This window comes from Paroedura picta, chromosome 12 (assembly GCF_049243985.1).
Source record: "Paroedura picta isolate Pp20150507F chromosome 12, Ppicta_v3.0, whole genome shotgun sequence".
Lineage (NCBI taxonomy): Eukaryota > Metazoa > Chordata > Lepidosauria > Squamata > Gekkonidae > Paroedura > Paroedura picta.
The window spans coordinates 29,470,780-29,495,417 of NC_135380.1; the positions used below are offsets into that span (position 1 = coordinate 29,470,780).

The 24,638-nt window shown below is 45.7% G+C and overlaps 1 protein-coding gene across 3 annotated transcripts in view; it reads left to right on the top strand.

The window, feature by feature from the left end:
• The first annotated feature begins 202 nt into the window (after positions 1-202).
• Positions 203-24,638, top strand: part of GLT6D1 (glycosyltransferase 6 domain containing 1) — a 52,217-nt gene continuing 27,781 nt past the window's right edge. The window contains exon 1 of one of the 3 annotated variants that reach the window (XM_077305410.1): positions 203-379. The gene's annotated coding sequence lies outside the window, so the exon portion shown is untranslated. Of the gene's footprint in view, positions 380-7,805; positions 7,848-20,655; positions 20,883-24,638 lie in introns of those variants that run through there. The other 2 variants (XM_077305411.1, XM_077305412.1) reach the window with 2 other exon arrangements.

The following is a 24,638-nucleotide window of genomic DNA, read 5'->3' on the forward strand; positions in this document are numbered from 1 at the left end:
ATTTACTCACCCTATTCAGAAATTCTGGTACAAGTGGCTGTCTACAGGGGTACACAGGCTAAGACTAGGAGGGTCCCCCCCTCTATTATCTTCTATGTTGACTTGCTCGACTAGATCAAAATAATTTGCTATAACAATGAAGTTTTCTATTCAACTGGTCCTCATTGTGAAGTCATCCCCTTTCTGGGAGGTGCCCTGGCTGGCTCAGTAGTTGAGCACATGCTTGGCATGCAGAACGTCCCAGCCTGCAGGTAAAAGGATCAGGGGCTGGGGAAGCTTCTTCTCTGCCTGAAAACCTCTGTCATCGAGGTAGAGGACACAGAGTGGAATTGGACCAAAGGACTGAGAGGGTGATCAAAGCTGGGTACAGTTTTTAAAAGTGAGTACAACTCCAATGGATTTTGGTTTATGTTTGGTTATAATAATGGAAACTTATAGACATCACTTATTTGGAATCATTTCAATTCAGGAAAGTGCTGCTTGGATTAATAATGATGGTGTTATTCCATACAAAATGATGTGAACAAAAACATTTTTGTCTGAATCTTTAATGCATTAGCACTTTCAGATCAGACTAGGAGGAGCAGGACCTTCTGAAAATGGGATCATTAAAGGTATAAAAAACAGAAGTCCCAAGACTATTTCCTGGCCATATATTGGTGATTGTGGGATCAGCCAGAAGACTTGGTTCCTCTTTTTGAGTAGTCTGGTGTGTCCCCTTGATTCAGCTCTGCTCTTGGGAAATGTGTTTGGCCCTTTAAGCTGATTTTCCAGTTATACCCTGACTTCAAGAAGGTCTTTGCCTATTTAGAGTAGTCAAAGTGTTACTCACAAGGGCTACCTTCTGGACAAAACAGGTGGTTCAAAATGTGGTGGGTAATCTGTTTGGTTGTATTTTTGGTCTGTAATTACTGTTCCTTTTTGGCCACTGGTTTTATACTTACATTTGCATTCAAATAATTAAAAAAAACCTTTATTATGTTTATGTTGTGAACCCATGCTAGATAACTTTAATATCCAGTTTACTGAGGATTTTGTATAAGATAGATTTCAAAGGAAGAAAAATGGAATGTAAAATGTTGAAATAAACATTCTAATGTCAAACCACACATGCAGATAGATTCCATCACAAAGCAGACAACTCCAAATATTATGAAAAGGAACCACAGCTCTCTACATTCCCCTGATTCGAACATAAAATCTCTTAAATTGCTACACAGGACAGTGAGTTAAGGTAACAAACCTGCTTTCCAAACTTATAAAAACCCCATTTGAAACAGGCAGAGCAATTCTTCCCCAACCGGCAGCTATATACAGTCAAGCAATCACAAGAAAACCTTCCCAAATGATGTCTTTCAAAAAGAACTGCAGAGTGACCATTGAACCGAAGGGAATACAACTGCCATTTATCCATTTATATCAGATGTCAACCATGCAGTCCTAAACAGAGTTATATCCTTTCAAATCCATTGTGGGTTGACTATTGTGCATCTAACGCAGGAATCTTTTAGGATGCTTAGGGCTGATCCTGTGTAGAGCAGGGGGTTGGACTAGATGGCTTGTATGGGACCTTCCAACTCTATGATTCTATGATTTTTTAAAAAAATGGAGCCCTGGAAAAGGCCAAAATACATGTAACAGGTGTTCTGACAGCATCGCCAATAAATACAAGAGGGATAAAGGCTCTAGATACATTGCAGCCTGTGCAGTTTTCAATACAAGTGGCTGAAGATCCTGAAGTGTTGTTTTTGATCAGATGAAGTAAGAGTTCTAACGATATTATTCCTTCAAGCATCACATACGGTATTCCTTTATTAACAATTCTTTTCCATTTCCCAACAAAATTCATAGCTGGTGTTGCTACCTTTAACATTGCCACTGCGGGAACAAAATCAGTTTGAATTGTGCTCTTTTAACAACATCTGTAATGTTTTCAAATAAAATTTGCTGACACATGCCCAGTTTGAAAACATCAGAAAGGGATGGGTAGGTATAGAACTGTAAAGTTAACTTTCACTTTCCAAAATTTCTGCAATCTGTCCCCCCACCCCCCAAAAAGGTTCATAATGAGCAGTGAGGGATTGAGCCATGGAAACATAAGCTACATTACTGTTATCGCCTCCTTATTACTGATAAAGATGGTCAGCAATTTCAATGCCAAAATAAATAAGATTGAAACTAAGGGACACAGCTAAGGTGACCAGATTTTAAGATTGGTAAAGCGGGACACCATTGACCGGGGGGGGTGGTTCTTGATTAAAAATTTGGTCTATATGGAGCAACAAAAATGTTCATAGAACGCATAGAATGTAAAAATAGTATTGTAATATATATATTTTTTAATTTCAACATAAGTACAATTTGCTAGGTGCCCCCAGATGTCCCTCCAAAAGTGGGACAATCTGGTCACCTTAGACCAGGGGTAGTCAAACTGCGGCCCTCCAGATGTCCATGGACTACAATTCCCAGAAACCCCTGCCAGCGAATGCCTCTGGGAATTGTAGTCCATGGACATCTGGAGGGCCACAGTTTGACTACCCCTGCCTTAGACATACCTCAAGTGTCTCTGGCAATCTCTAACTTCTCTGATGTATGTCCATTCAGAACCACTTTGGTCTATGGTGGTGGTATATCACCATTACCCATTATGTAAATGTACTACTTTGATTAAAACAGTTGAAAAGGAGTCAGAATTTATACGGTATTGACACGTCATCGTGTCACAATGCAGGTCTGCAGAAACGACATTTCAGAATGTTACAACTCCAAAGGGATAGTTGTATACATTTGGTGTAGCCAAATAAACAAACAAGCCCAGGTGTCATGCCCCTGCTTTCGGATCCACCCCCACCTCTGGCCTCCGCATTTTCGCCACAGCCCAAGGTCCCAGGTGCGCTTGTGTGGCCCACCCAGCCGCCTCCACAGCTGTCAGAACAGACAGAGGGGGAAGGTCCAAGCAATGATGGGCAGGAGGGATCTAAGCTCAAATCCCAGGTAAAAACCAGGACTTCGCCAATATGTAGACAGAAGAAGATCGTTTTCAAGCTGGCAATGGCAAAAACTTTATATAAGCAAATATAAGCAGAACAGCCTTGTTTTCGCTTTAACTTCATCAGTGAACTGCAATAAAGTAAGAATATATCATGTCCTCATGAAGACCATATAAAAGATAAACTGTTTCACGGAAATAATTTCCTTAATGTTCCTCCTTCTTTTCCATGCAAAGCTTGTTTTTTGTTCACATCCTTTAATGTGTGAGACAAGATGCCAGTATTTCAAAAACACGTTTTTCATCTGGCGAGAACATGCTGAATGTTCTAGCACACATACCATTCTGTTTCCCACTCTCTATAAAATAGTAGTAGAGCTCGTCCTAGCTTTTGTCCTAGCTTTTGCTCTATTAATCGCCTGGGGTGGGTAGTTTCTCTCTCTTAAAGAGACAGCAAGTTTATCCGCTGCTTTTTCAAAATCTCCTTTAAAGGTGTTAATTCTACGATGTCTCAAAAACTGTCCCACAGGAAGATTTTCATATGTTTACGGTGGTAAGAAGAGAAATTTAGCAAGGGATTACAATCAGTTGGCTTGAAATAAGTAGAAACTTATTTCCATACATGTCCAAAAAATTAATATTCTACCACCTCCGCCAAGCCAAGCTACTAGCGCCCTACCTGGACCCAGAACACCTAGCCACAGTGATCCATGCGACGGTCACCTCTAGGCTGGACTTCTGCAACTCACTCTATGCAGGCCTACCCTCATCCTTGATCCGGAAACTACAATTGGTACAGAATGCTGTGGCCAGGATTCTTACTAAAACATCATGGAGATCCCACATCTGGCCGGCACTCCAACAACTTGGGTGGATCCCAGTTAAATTCCAAATTAAGCTTAAGGTTCTGGTAATCACCTTTAAGGCCATACGCGGTTTGGGCCCAGTGTATCTGTGAGACCGCCTTCCTGCCTATACCCCCAAAAGAGTCTTACGCTCCGCCACCTCCAACTGGCTGCGGATCCCTGGTCCCAGAGAAGCACGTTGGACCTCAACAAGGGCCAGAGCCTTCTCGGTCCTGGCCCCCACCTGGTGGAACGAGCTTCCTGAGGAGATCAGAGCCCTGCCCGAACTTCCACTGTTCCGCAGGGCCTGCAAGAGGGGGCTCGTCCACCAGGCATTTGCTTGAGGCCGACCGACTCAGAACACCTGCTGGTCCCCCACAGCCTGCCCATGACTCTTCCAAAGTTACTGTTAATTGTTATTATATGATAATTGTGGTTTTGTAATCTTTTGATGTTTTATTAAAAGTTGTTTTGATGTTATAGTCTGCATAATGTTTCATGTAAGTTATAATGTTCTGTGTAAACTGCCCAGAGCTGCAAAGAAATGAGCAGTAAAGGTAAAGGTAAAGGTATCACCTATGCAAGCACCGGGTCATGCCCTCTAGCATTTTCACGGCAGACTCAATACGGGGTGGTTTGCCAGTGCCTTCCCCAGTCATCACCATTTTACCCCACAGCAAGCTGGGTACTCATTTTACCAGCCTTGGAAAGATGGAAGGCTGAGTCAACCTTGAGCCGGCTGCTGGGATTGAACTCCTAGCCTCATGGGCAGAGCTTCAGACTGCATGTCTGCTGCCTTACCACTCTGCGCCACAAGAGGCTTTTGGGTGGTATAGAAATCTAAATAAATAAATAAAATAAATAAATCTTATAGTTTGGTGAATTGGCCCAAGAAATAAATTCTTGTAAAGGGTTGTATAAAAAACAATATTATCAAAATAAGGCTTGTTTAAGTAATGTCTTAGCCATTTCAACTCAAATTCATACATAAATAATATGGCCAGGTTAGGGGAAAGGGCAGCACCCATGGAAACACCATGTAGTTGTAAAAATAACTCACAGTTAAATTGAGAAAAAGTTTTTTTTTTCAAGTACAATATCTAGTACAGGGGTAGTCAAATTGCGGCTCTCCAGATGTCCATGGACTACAATTCCCATGAGCCCCTGCCAGAGTGAACACTGGCAGGGGCTCGTGGGAATTGCAGTCCATGGACATCTGGAGGGCCGCAGTTTGACTTCCCCTGATCAAGAAGGTCCAATAGAAAATATGCAGGAGGTCTATCAGTTTCACTACGATCTAAATATATACTAACTACATTACTAACTGCATCCAAAGGGATATTCGTGTATAAAGTAACATCCCAAGTTATTAATAGAAAAGATGGTTCCACTGTTAATTTCTCTATATAAGATTAATAAAATGAGTAGAATCTTTAGGGATCACAGGGGTTTGTGATATGAGTTTTTTTCAAATGAGTTGGCACACATAAATAGACCACATCAGATTGACAATAGACAGGAACAGGAACACACCCCTGTAGGAATCAATCTCCACCCCAGCATGCCACTCTCAAGACGCCAATTACTCTGGACACGGAGGAACCATCTGACGTGGTCTATTCACGTGCACCAGCTCATCGAGGACCTCATCTGCCAGCCCTGCCACAAACTGGCCCACCAGGACTGGTTCATTCCAGTCCAGATCCTGTACCAGGACCTGGAATTCTGCTGCATAGTCCTAGGCTGATTCTACACGTATTTTGTTTATTCCATTGTCAATCCTGTTGAATTCAGATCAATTTGAACTCGGGTCTTCCTCTCCCCCCTTCCCATTGAAACAGAAATTGTTCTGCACATGTTTAGGGTAGTTCAGAAGGGGGGGGAGCCAAGCACAGCCCCTTTCTTTCTTTTCTTGAAGGGGGGGAGGAGCCAAGCAGAATGGGAGCTTCTTTCTTTTCTTGGAGGGGGGGAGAGAGGATCGAAGAAGGTAGAGGAGGGAGAAAAAGATCCAAGGCCGACAGAAGGTGAGAGAAATTAGGGGCTTCTCCTTTAAGGCAAGCTTGTCACAAGGGCAGCTTTGGCCAATCAGAGAATCTCTACCACGGAGCAGAGCCCAGATTCAAAACAGCCTGTTTTCTCAGTCCGATTCTTAAAATATTGTGGGTTAAAAGCACTCTAAGATATCACACTCTAAGATAGGGTCATGTTAGATCAATCATGCTTGTTGCAGAAGCAAAATTTAAATCACCCAAAATCAAAACAGAAATCACATTCTGTGTGAACGGCAGGGACTGAATCGACCTGGGATTGGAATAAAAGCTCCGTGCAGTTTAGACCCTGGACTGACTTTGTCCCCTGGCTTTGCTGCTGCAGGCATCTACTGGCACGGATCACTTTCTGTGCATCCCTGAAGGCCTCGTTCATTTTGGCCATGAAAGCCTGGACGTTAGCAAGCTCTGGAGCATCTGCAAGCAGGAGAAGGGTAGCCCACCGGGCAGCTGCTCCCTTGAGTAAGCTTATGGTGAAGCTGACCTTGGCCTGCTCCATCAGAAACCCATGGGGCCGGGCTCCAATGAACATTTTCACTTATGCTAGAAACATTAGAAAATCCTCATAGCACTCTTCAACCTCAGCTTGCCTCTCAACACCCTCTTGGCTCTCCCTTGGACTTTGGTGGCCACAATTAGTGATAATATCCAGACTGGACTCTGACTTTGCTAAACATTTTGCAATTCAGGTCTTGGTTTCCCGGCCAAGAGTGAATTGAATGAGACTGCCATCGGGTACAGCCGGGTAGAGCAGCACACCTGGCATCTTGGGCATTTTAGAGAGGAAGACCATTTTATTTCTGCATAAGCTTTTTCAGTCAGACCTCACATCATCAGATGGACCGTAGTGCATGCAGACTCTTCACTCGGAATGACTTTGAGAGCCACCCTGGCTGCTACATCTCTCACCACATTGCATTGATGCCCCACCTGTTTACAGGTATCAACCAGTTCTGCCGGACTAGTATTTGGCCTCCATAGTTTTCTTTATTAGATTTTAATTTTACATATTGCGTGTTACGTTTTAGTTATCACAGCAAGGTGCCTAGTGTGCAGTTTGCCCAGAGGTGGAGTATGAACATTTTAAGAGGTGGTGTACTTCTGCAAACAATGACATGAGGTGGGTGGAGCACAAGCAACAACAGGGGAAGGGAATGGTTACCTTCATGTGCAACTTCCCAGAATCATAGAATCATAGAGTTGGAAGGGGCCATACAGGCCATCTAGTCCAACCCCCTGCTCAACGCAGGATCAGCCCAAAGCATCCTAAAGCATTCAAGAAAAGTGTGTATCCAACCTTTGCTTGAAGACTGCCAACTGTCCACAGAACCAGTTGGACCCTTAGCCTGTCCCAGCAAGGCTATCCCTAATCAAGGATTAGGTAGGTAGGCAATTCAGCTTATGAACCTTGACCAGTTCAACAGAACCTCCGTGGGCAAAGGCAGCCGTTCTCTGGATAGCAGGCATTGAGGTCAAGCAAGAAGCAAGAAGGAAAGACCTTTGCCTTCCAGTCCAGGGTTTGGACTCTCCAGAGGCTTCTGACTGCTGGGAACAGGATGCTGGAGCTCTGTTCTGACTCAGCCAGGCAGGTCTTTATAGTACCTTTAAGTGCTTAGAGAGTTTCATGACAGCTGCTTCTGAGGATAATTTATTTACTCTTTTAACAAGTGCAAGGGCTGCTCTGCCCCAAGCATCCTGGTGTTCACTTCTTCTCTCAACCCCAAGGCTCAGTCTACCTTTGCTAGATTGGCTGTGGCTGTCCCCCCCCCCCCCCAAAATGTTTTCCTTCCCCAAACGGCATGTGTTTGGCCCGGCCATGTCACTGTTCCCGGCTATTGTGCCTGCAGCTGCATCAGGAAGCCCAGCTCCTCCTTCCTTCTTGCCTACTGCTTTTGTTGCCTCCCTCTGAAGCAAAAGTGAAATCCTGAAGCCAGTCGAAGATTGGGAAGCGTTATCCTCCAAATGGTAGGTAGGTTATTGGGGGCATCTGAGGTCTTGGGGGGCAGGGGTTATAGGCAGATAAAGGGTTGGGATAATCTAATTTTTTAAAATGTAGGCGATGTGGGTGTTTTCCCTGAATTCTATTCATAACCTGTTCCTGTTTTCAGAGATGACAGTTTCCTAGCAGGCAAAGCCTTACCAGTTGACCTATGTATTTTGCATGAGAGAAAGTCATCTCAGGCTTTATGCAGCCAAGGCAAAAGAGAAGGTCACAGCAACTGCTATTCAGAGGACTACTGCCTCTCTCCACGGAAGTTCATCTATCTAGTTATCAGCGTTAACAGCCAATGACATGAACCTACTGAGGTGTCAAGTCAGACCCCTGGACTATCTAGTCTTTCCTTCTCCGATTGGCCAAGGCTCCTGAAAGCCTTGGGCAGCAAAAGTGATATTCTCATTGTTGATCCCAACAATCATGCTAGGGACTGAGATCATGCTAGGGACTGAATTTGGGATCGCCTGACTGCAAACCAGCTGTAGGTCTGCTGAACTTTGGCCCTGGCCCACCTCTCTGTCCCTACCCAGATGGTGAGACCAGCCCTTGGTTTGCCATGAACTTGAATCCAACCATCACTGAATCTTGGAACATCGAGTGCCACCGCCTAATGATTATGGGTGGGGAAAGACTTTGCTTTCACCAGCTTGCAACTTACCCCGATTGGATTTGTTGGTGTACCTCAGATTTAAAAAGTGGGAGAAGAATGGCCTCCCAATCCATTAGCTGTGCATGCAAAGATCAGCTTGTAAAGATGGATTCCCCATTTCCAGAACAGCCTCTTGTGAAATCAGCTAGAGCTGGACTGCTGGAGTCTGGGGATTTATGGTGCATTTATTTACTTCCTTCAGTTACACCCCCACCTTCGTTCCCAGTGGAGACCCAAAGCAGCATACCTCTTTCTCCTCTCCTCCAGTTTATCCTCAAAACAACTGGGGTTGCCAACCTCCAGGCGGTGGCTGGAGCCCTCCCACTGTTAACAATTGATCTCCAGGTGACAGAGATCAGAACACCTGGAGAAAGTGTCCAGTTTGGAAGGTGGACCCAATGGTATTATACTCTATTGAAGTCCTTCAGGGGACCCCAAAGCCTGCCCTCCCCAGGCTCCACCCCCAAAACCTCCAGGTATTTCCCAGCCCAGACCTGATAACCCTATCAACAAGCCAGGGAGGGAGTTGAGGCTGAGAGTGTGACTGTCCCAAGGCCCTCCGAAAGTAGGGATTCAAACCTGAGTCTCTGAGATCCTAGCCCATCACTCTAACCAAATAACATCCACAGGTCCCCCTCAGACATCCTCTCCATGGCCTGAACCAGTCTGACCTCTCTGGGTGCCTTAGCTAGGTTACTGTTCCTGCTATGTTGTTGTTGTTTAAGACCAATGAAATGGTGTTATTCAGAACCACTGTTGGGTTATTGTTGATGTATTTGACTATGTTGTATGTTAGGTCGTTCCATGTATCCCCCTGTGATGTTATACGTAAACTGCCATATGGAATGGCAGTATAAACATCTAATAAATAAACAAACAAACAAACAAACAAACAAACAAGCTAGGAAACTGTCTGCTCCCATTGTGCCCCCTCCCTAGCATAAGTTCTCTTGTGGTCTCAGTGCCTGGGGGAGGGGCAGAGCCTGCATGCTTACTCCCACCTAAAACCACCTTCTTTACCTCTCCCTCAGTCCTCCTGAAGAATGCCTGTTCATGCAGGTCGTGATGTCACTTCCGGTGGCATGTAACTTATGAGAGTGTGGCAGGGAGGCGTGGTCAACTGACCTCACTTCCTCGAAGGCTGAAAAATTATTTCAGGGGCTCCTCCACAGTCAAAAGGTTGAAAAAGGTTGCTCTAACCATTGCACCAACTCTGGCTCTCAGTGGAAAGTGGCTTTATTCCAGTCTTTGTGACTTCATGGGAGAAGAAAGCGCAGCCAGGCAAACTCGAAGGGCTGTGTGAGTTCCTTGGCAACTCCCAGCCTACTGTGGCCTTTCCTATAACTGGAATTTCGGCCTTAGCCAAACAGCCATGCCCTCATGTTCCGGAGCAACCACAAGAGGCTGGAACAGAAAGCATCAGAGCAAGGTTACTTTGTTTCTGTCCTCTGGCCATGATCCAAAGAGTTACTTTAGCATACTCAAAGGCTTAGGTGTGTCTTGGGGGAATGTTGGACTGTTCCCCCACCCTTCACTACATGACATTTTGCAAATCCCTTTCAACATTTGACTGGTTAAATATTGTTACGTAATGGCCAACCTGCCCCGAAAGCATTAACTTCATTTAGGAAGACAAAAGAGCTTAAGATTGATTTTCATGCTATAAAAGAAGTTCCTTGTTCCCATAAAAAAAACAAAATCCCTGGCAGGGCGAGCTCCTTTCTCCAAGCAGGCCAGACGGGGCAGTTCTGAGAGTCAGCTGGTGGGTTCTGTCTGCTTGAAGGTGCCTGCAAAGGTCTTGAGGGGCCGGTGGGAGAAAGGTAGCCCTGTAGCTTCTCTGCCCCTCCCCCACTGCTCCAGGGCTGGGGAGCAAAGACCCTTGTCTCCTGGACCGGCTCCCAAAGGATGCCAGAGTGAAACGAAAAGGGGAAGTGGAACAAATACAAAATGGCTAATTGATGATATTTAACCCACAGTGTCTCTCCTGCTTGTAACTGAGACCCTCTTACTGTTTCCAAGGCGATGTGCCTTTTTGCAGAACAGCTGCCTTGTGAGAAGCAGGAGCTCCAAGCCTGGCTCAGGAATGTCAATCCTAAGTTAACTTAGCTTGAAAAGGCACACGGACCCCCATGGGTCAAGTCACAATGAATCCCTAGCCCACCATGGCAGAATTGTTACCTTAAGAAGAAATCAAAGGTTCCATTTTGAAATGCAAAAGTCTGGCTCCTGCCCAGGTGCCCTGTCCTCATGGAAATCTTAAACATCTATTTCTTATCTTGCTGTAAACGTGAGTGTAAGAAAACCCTCACGTGTTCGGAACAAGATCTGCATTTCTGCCTCAGTGTCTCATTTTGAAACTGGCAAAATAAATTCTCCTGCCCTGAAAGGAATTACGTATGCAGGGAGAAGGTCTTGGGGTCCGTGGACGGTGCAGTTGGGCATTTGCTGAGGCTCACAGGCTGCCAAGGGGCCTTTGATCTGAGAGCACCACCAGAGTGGTGATTCAGAGGGATGTCAACCTCCAGGTCGGGAATCCCCTGGAGTTACAGTTCATCTCCAGGCTACAGAGATCAGCTTCCCTGGAGAAAAGGGATGCCTTGGAGGGCAGACTCTCTGACAACGTACTCCACTGAGGTCCCTGTCCTCCCCAGTTCCATCCCCAAAGTTTCCTAACCTGGATCTGGCAAGCCAACCACCAGGGAGACCAGGTAACCCAGGTGAGTGAGTCTTTCTTCAGAGAGATCCTGCTTTCCCAGAATGCTTTGCAACGCAGGGGGACACAGGGCCAGTCATGTGGGGGAAGTGCAGTGCAACAGGCTCTGTGCAAAGTGATCACCAGATGTCCATTTGGGGACCTCAATCTCCGTTACCTCTCCTGGCACTGGCCCTCTGGATTTCTCACTTGTGAAGGCATGAGAGCCATTCATGGTTCAGGAGATGACCTATTGGGTTTGCCAGTATTCCGAGATGAGTTGTGTGGAGGGGGAGTTTGCGTCACAAAATGAAACTCTGAAAATGCATGGTTGCAAATGCAATCTTGTGAGCAGCACTTATGAGGGAGCATGCCCTAGTGGTATTGACGGAAGCTGGCTTTAGTGTCAATACTACATGGTTCTAATAACACCAGGTTAAGGAGATGGGGCTGAAGTCATCCCAGAAAGCAGATCAAAATGACCACCTGAAATCTATTTAATGGCAGAGAGGCCTTCCACATGGCAGGATGGAGTAGTGGTACTTCCCCAAATTTTGAACTAGCTCATCCTGCTTCTTCATGGAAGAATCCAATAAATAATCAGATATAAACAACTTTTCATATATTGGTTTTAAAGTACCAACTATGAGGATACTCTGAGATGTGTTGGGGGAGACTGTCATTGGTGATGAAAATGGGAATAGTCTGTCCATGCTCAGGAGTTTCATCTTCTAAATGTCACTAAATGACCCCTGACAGCGGAAACAGGTTCCAGGGCTGAGCTCCGATGAACTGAGCATCAGATTATAAGGATGAGGATCTGTGATGACAAATGTGTCTCATTTGACAATGTGGTGGAGCTCCCAGGACATGGAACTAGAACAAAATCTAGTTTGTACTGCAGGGGCAGAAATAATGTGCTGTGTGGCAGAATGCCCAACTAGGGCGGAGGGGAACGACAAAGAGAAGCCAGCCCTGACCGAAACAGGTATGGAGATGCCCAAATGGTTTTTGACAGGCTTCTTTTCACAATTGCTTGTCTTCTTTGGAAACAAGGAGAGACAAGGTGTTTAAACATGTCACAAGCTTTCTGGTTTCACAGGATTCTCTAAAGAAAAGGTTACAGATGGGGAAAGTGTGTTACCTGAATCACGCTTACACATGTGTTTTGTGACACGGTTGTATTAAGCCGTGGGGAAATAGCAGAGTGAGAGGGTGGTAACATAGCATTTAAGGATTGATTTGCCAATGTATTTGAGGTGATTATACCCTTAAGAACTCAAGGCAGACAACAGTTATAAAATAATAATCTTTATTGGAAAGAAAATAATAAAAGAAATAAACAAACATATATCTATCACACTAGCAATCTAATGGATAGGAAAATAAAGTGGGGGAAAGGGTTTTAAGTATATTTACCGGTCTTGAAGAGTAGTGAGGCAGAGATACGACACAACCAGCCAGTGGTGTGAAGGGTGTTCTGAATAGGTCCCCATCAAATGTGCACTTTGGGCTTGGTTTATATATGTTTTTGAGAGAGGGGGTATGTGACTGAGACCAGGTGAACACAGGATGGAATTTTCCATGGGACAGGATATTAGAAAAACATCCCATCTTGGTCAGGAGATAGACTTAATTGGAAACTCATCTTGTCTAGCAGTGTCTAGATGTATGGGAAGTAATTTCCCTTGGCAGATAGGTGTACAGTGGATTATAGTGGATTATCTTGACCAGGAAGCTTTTAGGCAAGCGGAACTCTGACAGACCCTTTGCTCAGCAGATACAACTGGTTGGGGGGGGGGTCAGTGAGAGGTGAGATGGACATGTCTTGAATTGAAGCTGCTATACTGAACCTGTGAGAGGGAAGATAGAGTCTGGTTGTGGCAGACTTTAACAGTGCTTGGCTTGGCATAAGCCTAGTCTATTGATGAGTGTCGCTGGTTGTTCATAACAGCATTCCAATCTGTAGGGCAAGGTCCTGCCATCCTTAACAAGTGAATAAACAGAAAGAAATTTCCAAGCTGGCGATGGCAAAAAGCTTTATTCAGAATGAGTTCCTAGGTATAAAACCTTGTTTTTGTATTTTACTTCCTCGGTAAACTTATTTCTTAACTGTTTTTTTTTCCAGGGATACAAACAAAGTCTTCGACCCACTACCTAATTCTTATATTTTATATACTGTATACTTTATATTTTAAGCCATATAATTTGGGTCTATTAGTATCAAAGGTCCATAAAGGTAACTCTCTTATATAAATGACCCCCTGTATCCTTAACAAGTGAGGCAGAGCAACCGGGAGTAAGTTCTTACCGGTTGCAACTGGATGGTAGGTTTCATTCCTTTGGTGTTTCTGGCCCAGCTGGAAAGCCAACCCAAGCGACAGCTTGCAGCAGTGCAAGATCCAAAAAGTGCACCAAAAATCCTTTGATGCACTATAAAGGTGCTGGAATAGCCTTCCAATTGGGTGGTTCAGGGAGAGCACTGGGATACTTCGGACCCCTGGTGATTTATATGATGCATAATTCGAGTCTCCATTTAAATCATATTTTATTAAGCCCTTGAAATTATTCTGAGCTGTATTGCAACAGTTTTGTGCCTTGGCGTTCCCACATATTATTGTTGACCCAGCACATCTGATCTATTTTTCTATCATTCAAAGAAAGTTGCTTTTCTTAATTGTCTCTGTTCTGCTGGGGGGGGGGGGCTGTATGGTATACAAGGAGGCAGTGTGGAGCTACATGGTTTCTCTTCCCATAAGACTTCTCGATCTACCCCACAAGGCTGCTAGCCCTGCCGTGACCCCTGTGAAAGGGTTGTTCAACCTCCAGAGGGGTCCTGACCCACTGCCTTAAGAACATAATATGTTATTATGTTTTTATTTTATTTATTACATTTATACACTGCCCTCCCCTGAGGCTCAGGGCAGTTCACATAAAACACGTTAGATATTCTCTAACCTCAAAGGAAGTGAGCTTATTAGCCAACCTCACAATTGTCCACTCATATGAATTTTGGCTGATCATTTTTGAGTTATATCTTATTATTATATCTTATTAGCTATGGAGAAAATATCACGATCAAGAAGAACGCTCACATTTGAGACTATTCTGGCGTTTCCCTGCAGGTTTCCTGGGCTTGGATTTAGATTGTGAACATTCTCACTACCAGAACCGTTCTTTCTCTTTGATCCAATTACTTGGGATATATTTATAAACAAATTGTTGGTGTTTTAGAATTTCTGATAATATTAGTATTCTTATCCCCTTGCCTAATCCCTGCAAGAATCTGCTGCAGTTTTCCCAAGTTTTGTTCAAGATGTTGTGGCCAGAAAGAAGCTAGCCGGCTCTGTTCCCAAAGAGAGATTTCCCCTGCTTCCACCTCTCTCTGTCAAAAGGGTTAATCCAGGGGTAGTCAAACAACCCTCCAGATGTCCATGGACATGCTGTTATGAACAGCCCTCCAGATGTCCATGGACTACAATTCCCAGAAGCCCCTGCCAGCATTCACAGGCAGCGACGATCTGGAGAACTCAGTCTCCACGGATCTGTAGGACCCTCAGGATGCCGTTCCCGGTTCCTGGGGCGACCAGCAAGAGAGATTTGTGCATCCCGCTCAGGTCTGCCAGGTGCATCTGCTCCTGGCCCTCTGCTTGGCTCGAGAACTTGTCACGGAATGGGCTAGCACGGCGCCATCTTAGATCGTCTCCCTATCCTCTGGATCCTGATTCAAATGAAACCATTCATTTACATCAGACTCATTGTCCAAAACATCAAACTGATTTTTAGTGGCACAGAGAACACTTTATTTTTTTAAATTCCATTCTACCTTGCTTATCTTTTATAAAAAGTTCATCCTCAATCTGCTGTGCCCATTTTTAACTCAGTTTTAACAGATGAAAGGAAGAGAACAAACACACACCCATCTAGGAAATAAACTACCCAATTTGACATCTTCAAGGGGGCAGGGAGGAATGAGGAAAAATCAGACAAGCCTCTCTCTAGCGTAAAACAAACAAAGACAAGAAACCCATCCGCCCACACATTCAAACTGTAGTGAATAATAAAATACTAAATATTAACTAAGAATAATAAAATAGGAGCCGTATAAATTAAGTACACAAATTCTGTATGCAAACTCTTTCCTGCTCAAACCCAATGCTAATTCGGCCAAACATCTTATCAATGGACATAGTAAAAGCATCCTTGAACCTGCCAAAAAACAGCTGCCTTGAAAAAAAACAGCCAAATGCAAATTAACAGATTAAAGATAATAAAAGTGAAAAAGAACACATAGCTCTTCATGGAGCCCAACAGAACATCACCCAGCCCTCTTCCTGGTATTCCAGCTGAACTAAACAGGCTTATATTAATCACATGTTCTAAACTAGTTCAAATTAGGCATGCACCAACACGATGAATGTCACCAACAGTGCAAGAACAAAAGCAACAGATACATTTGAAATGTAGGTGCTCTTAAGCCGAGCCATGCACTCCACTGTGGAAAAAGAACTAGTGTTGTTAACAAGAAAAGGAGTAGAAGACAGTGAAGGCCACAGTGAGGGGCTGGGGAACTGAGCAAAAGGCCAGGGATTATTACTGTGGCATTCACTGCCACGTGACAACCTCTGGGATACGTACTTTAATAAAAATAATTAGGGATATACTTGGCTATTACTTTATGATGTGACTCCTACATGGACTCGCATCTCTAACCTTTTTAGACCCTGCTCACGGTCCATGTCACTGACAGCAATTTCCAGCCATATTAAAAATTGCCAATAAATAGTTTACCATCGTTGAATCCTACTATTGAAGAAAGGCAGTAAAAACTAACTTCCCAAACTGCTGGATTCTTCATGGTATGATAGCACGAGACAGCAAAGCAGAATTTTGGGGTGAGTGATCTCTCCTGTGTACTTTTATAGTCCCCCCAGATAAGCATTTATTGTGCCCAAGATAAGGATCTTCCAATCAAATTCCGGACTTATGAACTTTGCTCTACAGCAGTGAGCCCCAACCTTTTTATCACCAGGGACCAGTCAATGCTTGACAATTTTGCTGAGACCGGGGGGGGGGTAGTCTTTTACTGAGGAATCGCCACCACCGCCTAAGCCCCTGCTCCACTTGCTTTCCCGCTGGTGCCCCTGACTTCCCGCTGCCCACTGGGGGGCGCTGCCAGCAGCAGCTGTGCAGTGCCCCCCTGAGGGGGAGCCCCAGCTATAGTGGCTGCTGGAGAGCACCAAAGGTGAGCCAGTGGCAGAGTGGCAGGGCAACCCCCAAGGCTGCAGCCAGGGAGGAGGATTAGGATGAGCTGCAGCCAACCAACTGATCCACAGACCGGGACTGGTCCCCGGACCGGGGGTTGGGGACCACTGCTCCACAGTTCGATCCAGACCAGATACTTCTGCTTTTAGGTTCACTTATTCTTTTATCTTGACAGCCACAGCACATCCCACTTAGCCGACATAACTGAACCATTATACAATATCTGCATTCTGGCACATTCTTACTTCCCCAGTCCCCTCTTTGTGAATTATTCACTTCCTGATTTGCACATTCTTTCCCACTCTTCAGCAGCCTTTTCCTTAGCTTCCTACGTGTGCAAAACCATCCTGTTGCCTTCTTCTTTAGACATTAACTGGGTAGTCTTTTTCATGGCATGTTTACAGCAACACAGGAACATGTTAACTGACCTGTATACAACAGCGGCTGTGAAAGTTGGACCATAAGTAAGGCCGAGCACCAAAGAATTGAGGCTTTTGAACTCCAAGACAATATTCTTGTTCTAACATTATATATATTCAATTTTAATACATTTTTATATACATGAAGAATCAACCATAACAGTTTCTAGATAATTTCCATTTTCAATATCTTCTTCAGTGGTTGAATCCTTATATTAGTGTTTTAATAATATCAATAGGCCATCGGCTCAAAGGTATTTGGGAATGTTACGTTGTCATTATACTAGAAATTAAGCCTGCTGTCCTGTGAATACAGCGGGCACTAGCTATTGTAGGGCCAAGGTCCGGGCGGCTGTCGGCCTGGTTGTGGTAGCGGCCGTAGCGGGCGGTGCCTTTGGGGACCTGCGGGCATTTTCCCCAGTCATAGTGAGGGGTGGGCAGGCTGGCTGGCCATTGGCGGCGGTCTGCCGGGTGTGGATGAGTGGCGTGGCCAGGCCAGGGGGTGCGGGCGTGCGGCAGGGCGACGGTGGGCGGAGGCAAGGCCGCCGAGGGCTGGGTGCAGTGGTGGAGGCAGCATGGGTTGGTGGCATTGGCGGGCGCAGCCTGTAGTTGTGTCCAGTGGCAAGGCCAGGGATCGGGGACGATGCGGGCCGCAGTGAGAAGGCGCATGGGAGTGTGCACGTGCGTGGCCAGGCAGCCCTGGCGGCGTGGCGTCTGCGGTGGCGGCGAAGCAAGGGAGCAGCTGGCAAAGTGTCCGAACGGGCACCCAATAAATCCTGGTGGGGAGAAGGATTCGGAGGTGGCCAAAGGTTCGTGTTAGGCCGGGGTGGGAAGAGGGCGGGCGGCGGCGGGCGGACAGGCGGGTAGGGAGGCGCATGGGAGGTCGCGGCGAGGTCCCTGGGCGGGCAAGGGGTGCTGCTGGGCGGAGGGCTTTGCAGCTCCTGATTCGCTCCTCTGAGTTTTTATCTCGGACAGTGCCCGCCCACTCTCCTCCCACTTACCCCTTACCCTTTTATTTTACAGATATATTGTTAGAATCAAAATATTGCCTTGGATAGGCCCATTGTGTTTCCGTTGTTATTCTATTGTGAACCTTCCTTTTTTCGTGTTGTAATCATTTAAGTCAGTGGTCCCCAACCTGCGGCCCACGGCCCGGTGCCGGGCCGCAAAGGCCATGGCGCCGGGCCGCGGCTCCCTCTCTCTGCCCCCCCCCTGACCTGCATGATTTAGGCTTGTTCAATCTAGTGGAACCTTGGAAACTAAGCAGGGGCTCAGGCGGTGGCGATGTCCCTCGGCAAAAGACTCCCCCCCCCCGGGCCTCAGTAAAATTGTCAAACATTGACCGGACCCCAGTGATTATAGAGAAGCTTCTTACTGCGGGAGGGGCGCGGCCCGCTATGCGGCCGTGGTCCGTGCAGCCGAGGCCCGATGCCCTGCCGGTCCCCAGCCTCAGAAAGGTTGGGGACCACTGATTTAAGTCTTAAGCAGATTCCCAACCAATCCTCTTACACGAAGAAGCTACCTTGACCAGTCAATGGGCCCTTCTTCTGCAACGTCATGGAAAATGTTCGTTGCTGCATTTTTAACAGATGGCATTTACTTTTCTTTGGTCGCCAGTGAGTCAACAAAAGCCAGACGGTTTTGTTAATTGACTTGGAATGTGCTTTTTAGTTTCTTTGTGCAAATTTGCAAACTGTCTGCAGTGACACTGCCGAAAACCTCCGTGATATATTAGCAGACATACAGTTTTTATGGGAGGGACTTCAAGGAAGCATAATGCCATTGAGGCCACCTTCCAAAGCAGTCATTTCCTCCAGGTGAGCTGATCTCTGTCACTTGGAGATCAACTGTCATAGCGGAAGATCTCCAGCTATCACCTAGAGGTTGGCAACCCTACTTATGGAACCCTATCACCTAGAGGTTGGCAACCCTACTTGGTGTTGCTGCCTTCAGGCAGATTCTTTTAGGCAAGTAGGAAGGCTCTGGGGCTTCTGGTAATGCCCAGGGCCAAATATTCCGTGGTACAAGTTACAGGCCAACTATAATGTCCGTAGGCCCATCTACCACATAGCCAATATAATCCAGGGACCACCATTATAGGATACACATTTGCAGCCCCATTTCAGCAATAAGAAGCAAAGGTGGTGTTGGCGTTGTAGCTGGAGCTGTGGGAATTATTGTTGTTAAAACAGAAGGCCGTGTCCCCTTCTGGGGACATATTCCACCTATTGATGGTGATAGGGGTGCCAGCCTCCAGGTGGGACCTGGAGATCCCCAGTATTATAGCTCAGGGTTAGTCAACCTGTGGTCCTCCAGATGTCCATGGACTACAATTCCCAGGAACCCCTGCCAGCATTCGCAATAATTCATTTGTTTATTGTTTCTCAAATGTAGTGAATCTTGTTTGTCATTGTGATCACCATTCGATGATTAAAGTGATTTTTTTTGGTAGTTCCAATAATATGGACTATTATTTGACAATAGTTTATGGATTAATACAGTGGTCCCCAACCTTTTTATCACTGGGGACCGGTCAATGTTTGACAATTTTACTGAGGCCCGGGGGGGGGGGTAGTCTTTTGCCGAGGGACATCGCCACCCGCCTGAGCCCCTGCTTAGTTTCCAAGGTTCCACTAGATTGAACAAGCCTAAATCATGCAGGTCAGGACACTGTCTTCTTAGGTAGCTTTAAAAGGGAATTTGTCAATGAGTATTAGCAAAGTTGGCTAAAAGGAACCTCCATGTTCAGGGGCAATGTACCTCTGAATTCACCCAACAGGTTGCATGTAGAGGAGAAGTAGGGAATCAAACCTTATTATCCAGATTAGAGGCCGCTGCTCTTCACCACTACACCGTGCTGGCACTCCATGAAAGAAATCTTCTCATGAGAAAACTGAATTTTCTGCATTCTTCTTTTTCCCCCTTGCAAAGAGGAAGATCACCAGCAAAAGATTTGGGAAGGAACTTGTGATCTGGCCCTAACTCTGGCTTACTGTCTTCTTGGAAACGTGTAGACAGAGGAAAGTAGTTTTATAGCTGACAATGGCAAAAACTTTATTCAAACAATATAAGCAAATATAAGCAGAACAAGTTGCTAGGTACAACAGCCTCGTTTTCATTTTAACTTCATCCGTGAACTGTAACAAAGTAAGAATATATCATGTCCTCATGCAGACCATAATGTAGTATTTCTTTCCACAAGGATACTAACAGATTTAGTCTTCAGCAACTAACCTATATATGAAAACAGATATATATCTATTTTATATATATATATATATATATATATATATATATATATATACATTTTTAACGTCAAAAAAAGCAATTTGTTAAAGAGCATCCACAAAATCTCCATACCTTATATTATAAGACATATATCTTTACATTCAAATTCTCTTTTATATTTAATATATATTTAGTATCTCACAGAAATGGGCCTACTAATATTAATAGTCCAACAAGGTAACCATCCTTTAGGAAATTTCATGTATGCTCATGTGCAGAGCACCTCTCCCCTCGCTGCTTACAAGACATGGGGGCAAGGTTTCCAGAGAAGTGGGCCTGGGTTCGAGCACCCCTCTCTTTCTAAAAAAGGATCCAGCAATGAGAGGAGTTACTAGACTGGATGGTGAGGTTCTCCTCCTCCTCCCTCCTCCTCCTCCTCCTCCCACTACTTCCTCCTCCTCTTCTTTATAAAACCAAACACTTGCCCTGATTGATATCTGCATTACTGCTCTGTAATTTAAGCAGGCAAAAGAGGGTGGGATGAGAAGACTTCCCTGCTTGAAATCTATAAGGATTTTCTGGAATGGATTTGCTGCAAATTATTGCAGACTCCGAGAGTCAGCAGCCCTGCAAAACTAGCACAGAAGCTGCCACTGGGCCATTTCCTTCCCTTCCTGCGTGATGTAAATGTGGTGTATGAAAAGCAAGTTTCAACCGGAAATGTGAACAGGAAAGTGAGAGAAAAGAACAGGTAAGGGTAAACAATGTTAAGCTTGGGACACTTTGGCTCAAAAGCCCTTTAGCCCCTTTTGAACCCTCAGGAGTTAACCATAGAATGAGAGCAATGTGGATTTTGCTGAATTATTTGGATAGAGTAAATTGACAAAAACCCTTTAGGATGAAGGAAAATAGCAGGTTAAAAAAAAATCCAGCCCTTCCTAATCCAAGCACTAAAAATAATGCACATGGTTGGACCTAAGGCAGGGGCCATTTTAGCCAATGGGCAACAGGGACAGAGCCCTGCACTTGAGAGGGGCAGCTGCCCAGGGCCATGTTGGCAGAGGTTAAATATGCAAAGAGATCTAAAGCACCATGTTGCTTAAAAGAACAAAATCGTTTTATTGTGAAGAGAGAAATAGAAGAAAGAGAGAGAGAGAGAGAGAGAGAGAGAGAGAGAGAGAGAAAGTCCTGTCTAACTGTTCTTTGTTCACTCAGTCTGTTCGGTTCTGGAGCCAATCATGACACTGGAGGAACTTAGTGGAAAATATCAGAAGGTTCTTAGTCTGTGCTAAATACACATCTCCTTCAATGCCCCCTGCAGGGTATTCTCCATATTCTGTTCAATGCCCGGTGTGGGGATCATTTTGCCCAGGCCCTATAATCACTAAGACTGCCCCTGGTCTACACACAAAGCACAATGAAGTGACAAAGAAGTGGCAAATGCAAAATACTGCAGCTTTAACTTCTCTATTCATTAGTTAATAAAAGATATGACATCCTTTTGTGGTTTTGCATACTACTGTAGACCAACATGGGGACCATGGGAGGCAATACTGAGGATTTAAAACAAGGCCTTCTGCATTCAAGGCAAGTGTGCTCTACCCGTTAGTCCTAGGCCCTCAGGTTATATAGAGAAACAACACCTGGCCCAAGGTCACCCAGCAAGGCAAAGTGGGCATTTGAACCTGTAGCTGTCCACATTGTTCTTCTTCTCCAATGTATTTAAGGTCTATCAGCAGCTATTAGCCATTAGTGGAACCTCCATGGTTAGAGTCTGAGCACTTGTGAATACTAGATTGGGAACCAAGACCCCCACGAAGAGGGTCCAGAGGCGTCTGGCTCACCAAATGAATAATGATCTTGGGCCTCATTGCTCAAGGCAAGACTTTTTTTTATTTTAAATGCCTATGGGAATGGGGTATGTGTTAGTATTCAGTTGTGAAACACTTCAAGGGGATGCTAGTGTCTTATCACCTTCCTTAGCCCAGCTGCCCTCCTAGCTCTCCAACCCAGAAGTTCAGGTTGCTTCACAGCCCACCCAACCCCCTCTCGGGAGAGAAGATTACTCCACACACTGAATGTGAAGCAACAGCCCAGGTCAGCAGGAGACAGCCCCAACTCTGAGAAGGACACTAACAGAAGTCAGGTTGGTATGTCTGTGGGAAAGGACTTTCTCATTTGTTGCCATCAGATGGAGAAATTTCCAGCCAGAGGAAGTTAAAAAAAAATCTGACAATGTTTAATATGAATCATCAGCCTATTTTTGTAGTCACTTGGGGGTCTTAATTGATTTTAAGGTGTTGTAATTAAATAGTTATTTTATGAATCAGAGTCCCCCCCCCCCCCTGATTTAAGGCTGCTGGTGGCAGTGGTTGATATAAGATTGGCTATCTGTGCATTGTTACTGAAGATTGTGTGAAGATTGTCAATTTGGTCTAACCCATTTTGTACACCTTTTCATAATAGTAGAAAGACAGATGTTTGGTAAACATTTGGAATGACAGGAGACAGTCTGTCTGGAACCACATCCATTCGCGAACTGACATGGCCATGAACCGCTTGAAAGTTTGTAGAAAGTTTGTGCTGGTTGACCAGCCACAAATTTCATTTCATGAACCACGAACCAGACAAAATTCATGCTGGTTCGTGCCCATTCCTTTAGCTGATCCAAGGACACCCAACAAACTTCATTCATGGCAAAGTGGGGATGGGAACCTGGCTCTCCAAGATCTCTAACACAATTTAAGCTGTCTGGAAGTTGCTACGCAGGCTCTTTTTTGTGATAGTTTTTTTATACCCCGCTTTTTACTACCTGAAGGAGTCTGTGAGGTTGGTGAGGCTGAGAAGGCTCTGAGAGAACTGTGATTGGCCCAAGATCACCAGTTGGATGCATGTGGAGGAGGTGTGGAGAATCCGTCTTGGTTCTCCAGTTTAGAGGCCACTCCACTTAACCACTATACCAAGCTGGGTCTCTTACACACACGGAGAAAGCCTAACCCACCTCAAAGAGTCACTGTGGGGATAAAATGGAAGACTAGAATTATGTAAGTCACTTTGGATCCCCATTGGGAGAAAATGCAAGGTGTAAATTAAGTAAATAAATAAATGTATGCTTGATATTTGTTTAGATGTGCATTAAGTAATCCTCATGTTATGTTCAACAAATTTACATCTCAACGCATGGTTTAAATCCAACCTTTATCCAGGTAGCGGCCCTCACTTTCACTTGTGAAATGAATGTGCACTGTCTCTTTCTTACAAACAGATGAACACATCTATTCAATGTAACCAATGAACAAGGCCACTAAGTCAGACCATTGGTCCACCAAAGAGTCCCAAGTACTCTGACCGTTGGTGGGTCTCCAGGGTCTCAGGCAGAAGACTTTCACAACCCCTGCTACTTGATCCTAGAGATGACAGTGACTGAACCTGGGAATCTGGGATCCTAATGCTCTACCACTGAGCCACGGCCCCTTCCCAAACATAATGCCTCCATTTATGTCTGTTGGAAGTCTGAAGCAGGAGGGAAGAAATAGGCAAAATTGTCTACACCGTTTCTATTGGTGGCCCTTTACCAAGGGAGCCAACCCATTATCAACTAAAACAGACATAGGGCTTGACATTTCAGACTCAGAATTATAAATAACTAGTAATTAAGCCCGCTGTAGCTGCAATACAGCGGGCGCTAGCTGGTTCCCCCCCCCCGCGCTGTGGCCTACCCGTGTGCTCGTCTTCCGTGGTGGGGGCCGCGCTGGTGGTGGCGGGGTATCCTCCGTTGGCGCCTCCGTTGGCGCAGCTTCGGCGCCGCTGCTCTTTTGGTCGTTGGCAGGGAGGTTGGGGGGGGGCAGATCGGGAGACTGCGTTGCCAGCGGCCTGACGCTGCGGGAGCTGCTTCGCGCCTCCCGACGCGTCAGGCCGCCGGCAAAGGAGCAACTGCGAGCCGTGTGCAGTTGCTCCAGCGGGGAATCGGAGGGACCAATCGGCAGGTGCTTTGCGCCTGCCGATTGGTCCCTCCGATAGTCTGTCCGGAGGAAGGGGCCAATTGGCACCCTTCCTCATCCCGGACACATCCCGCCTCCCAAGGGCTTACTCTTTTATTTAGTCTGCGGCGTCCGCGGCGCCGCGGACTTGTGTTAAGATGATGATAAAGAGCGGCCACAACTTACCTTGGCCGCCATTAGCGAGGCAGTGGGCGGGTGGGGAAAGGATGGCGCTCTTGGCAGAGCATCAGGGGCGGGTGGGGCGGGTGTGGTGTGAAAATGTTGTGCAGAGGGGGGAGGAGTAGATGGAGCTCCAGTTTTCAGCCAAGCCTGCATAAGGGAGTAGGGCCGAGCCATGGTCTGGGGGGGTGGGGGTGGCATTCAGCTTGGCCTCAACCAGATACCTGGTGGAAGAGCGCCATTTTGCAGGCTCTTCAGAATTTTGAGAGTTCCGTCAGGTCCTGGGTTTCTGCTGGCAGCTCACTCCACGAGGGGGAGAGGAGGGGGGGAAGAGTGCATCTTCTTTG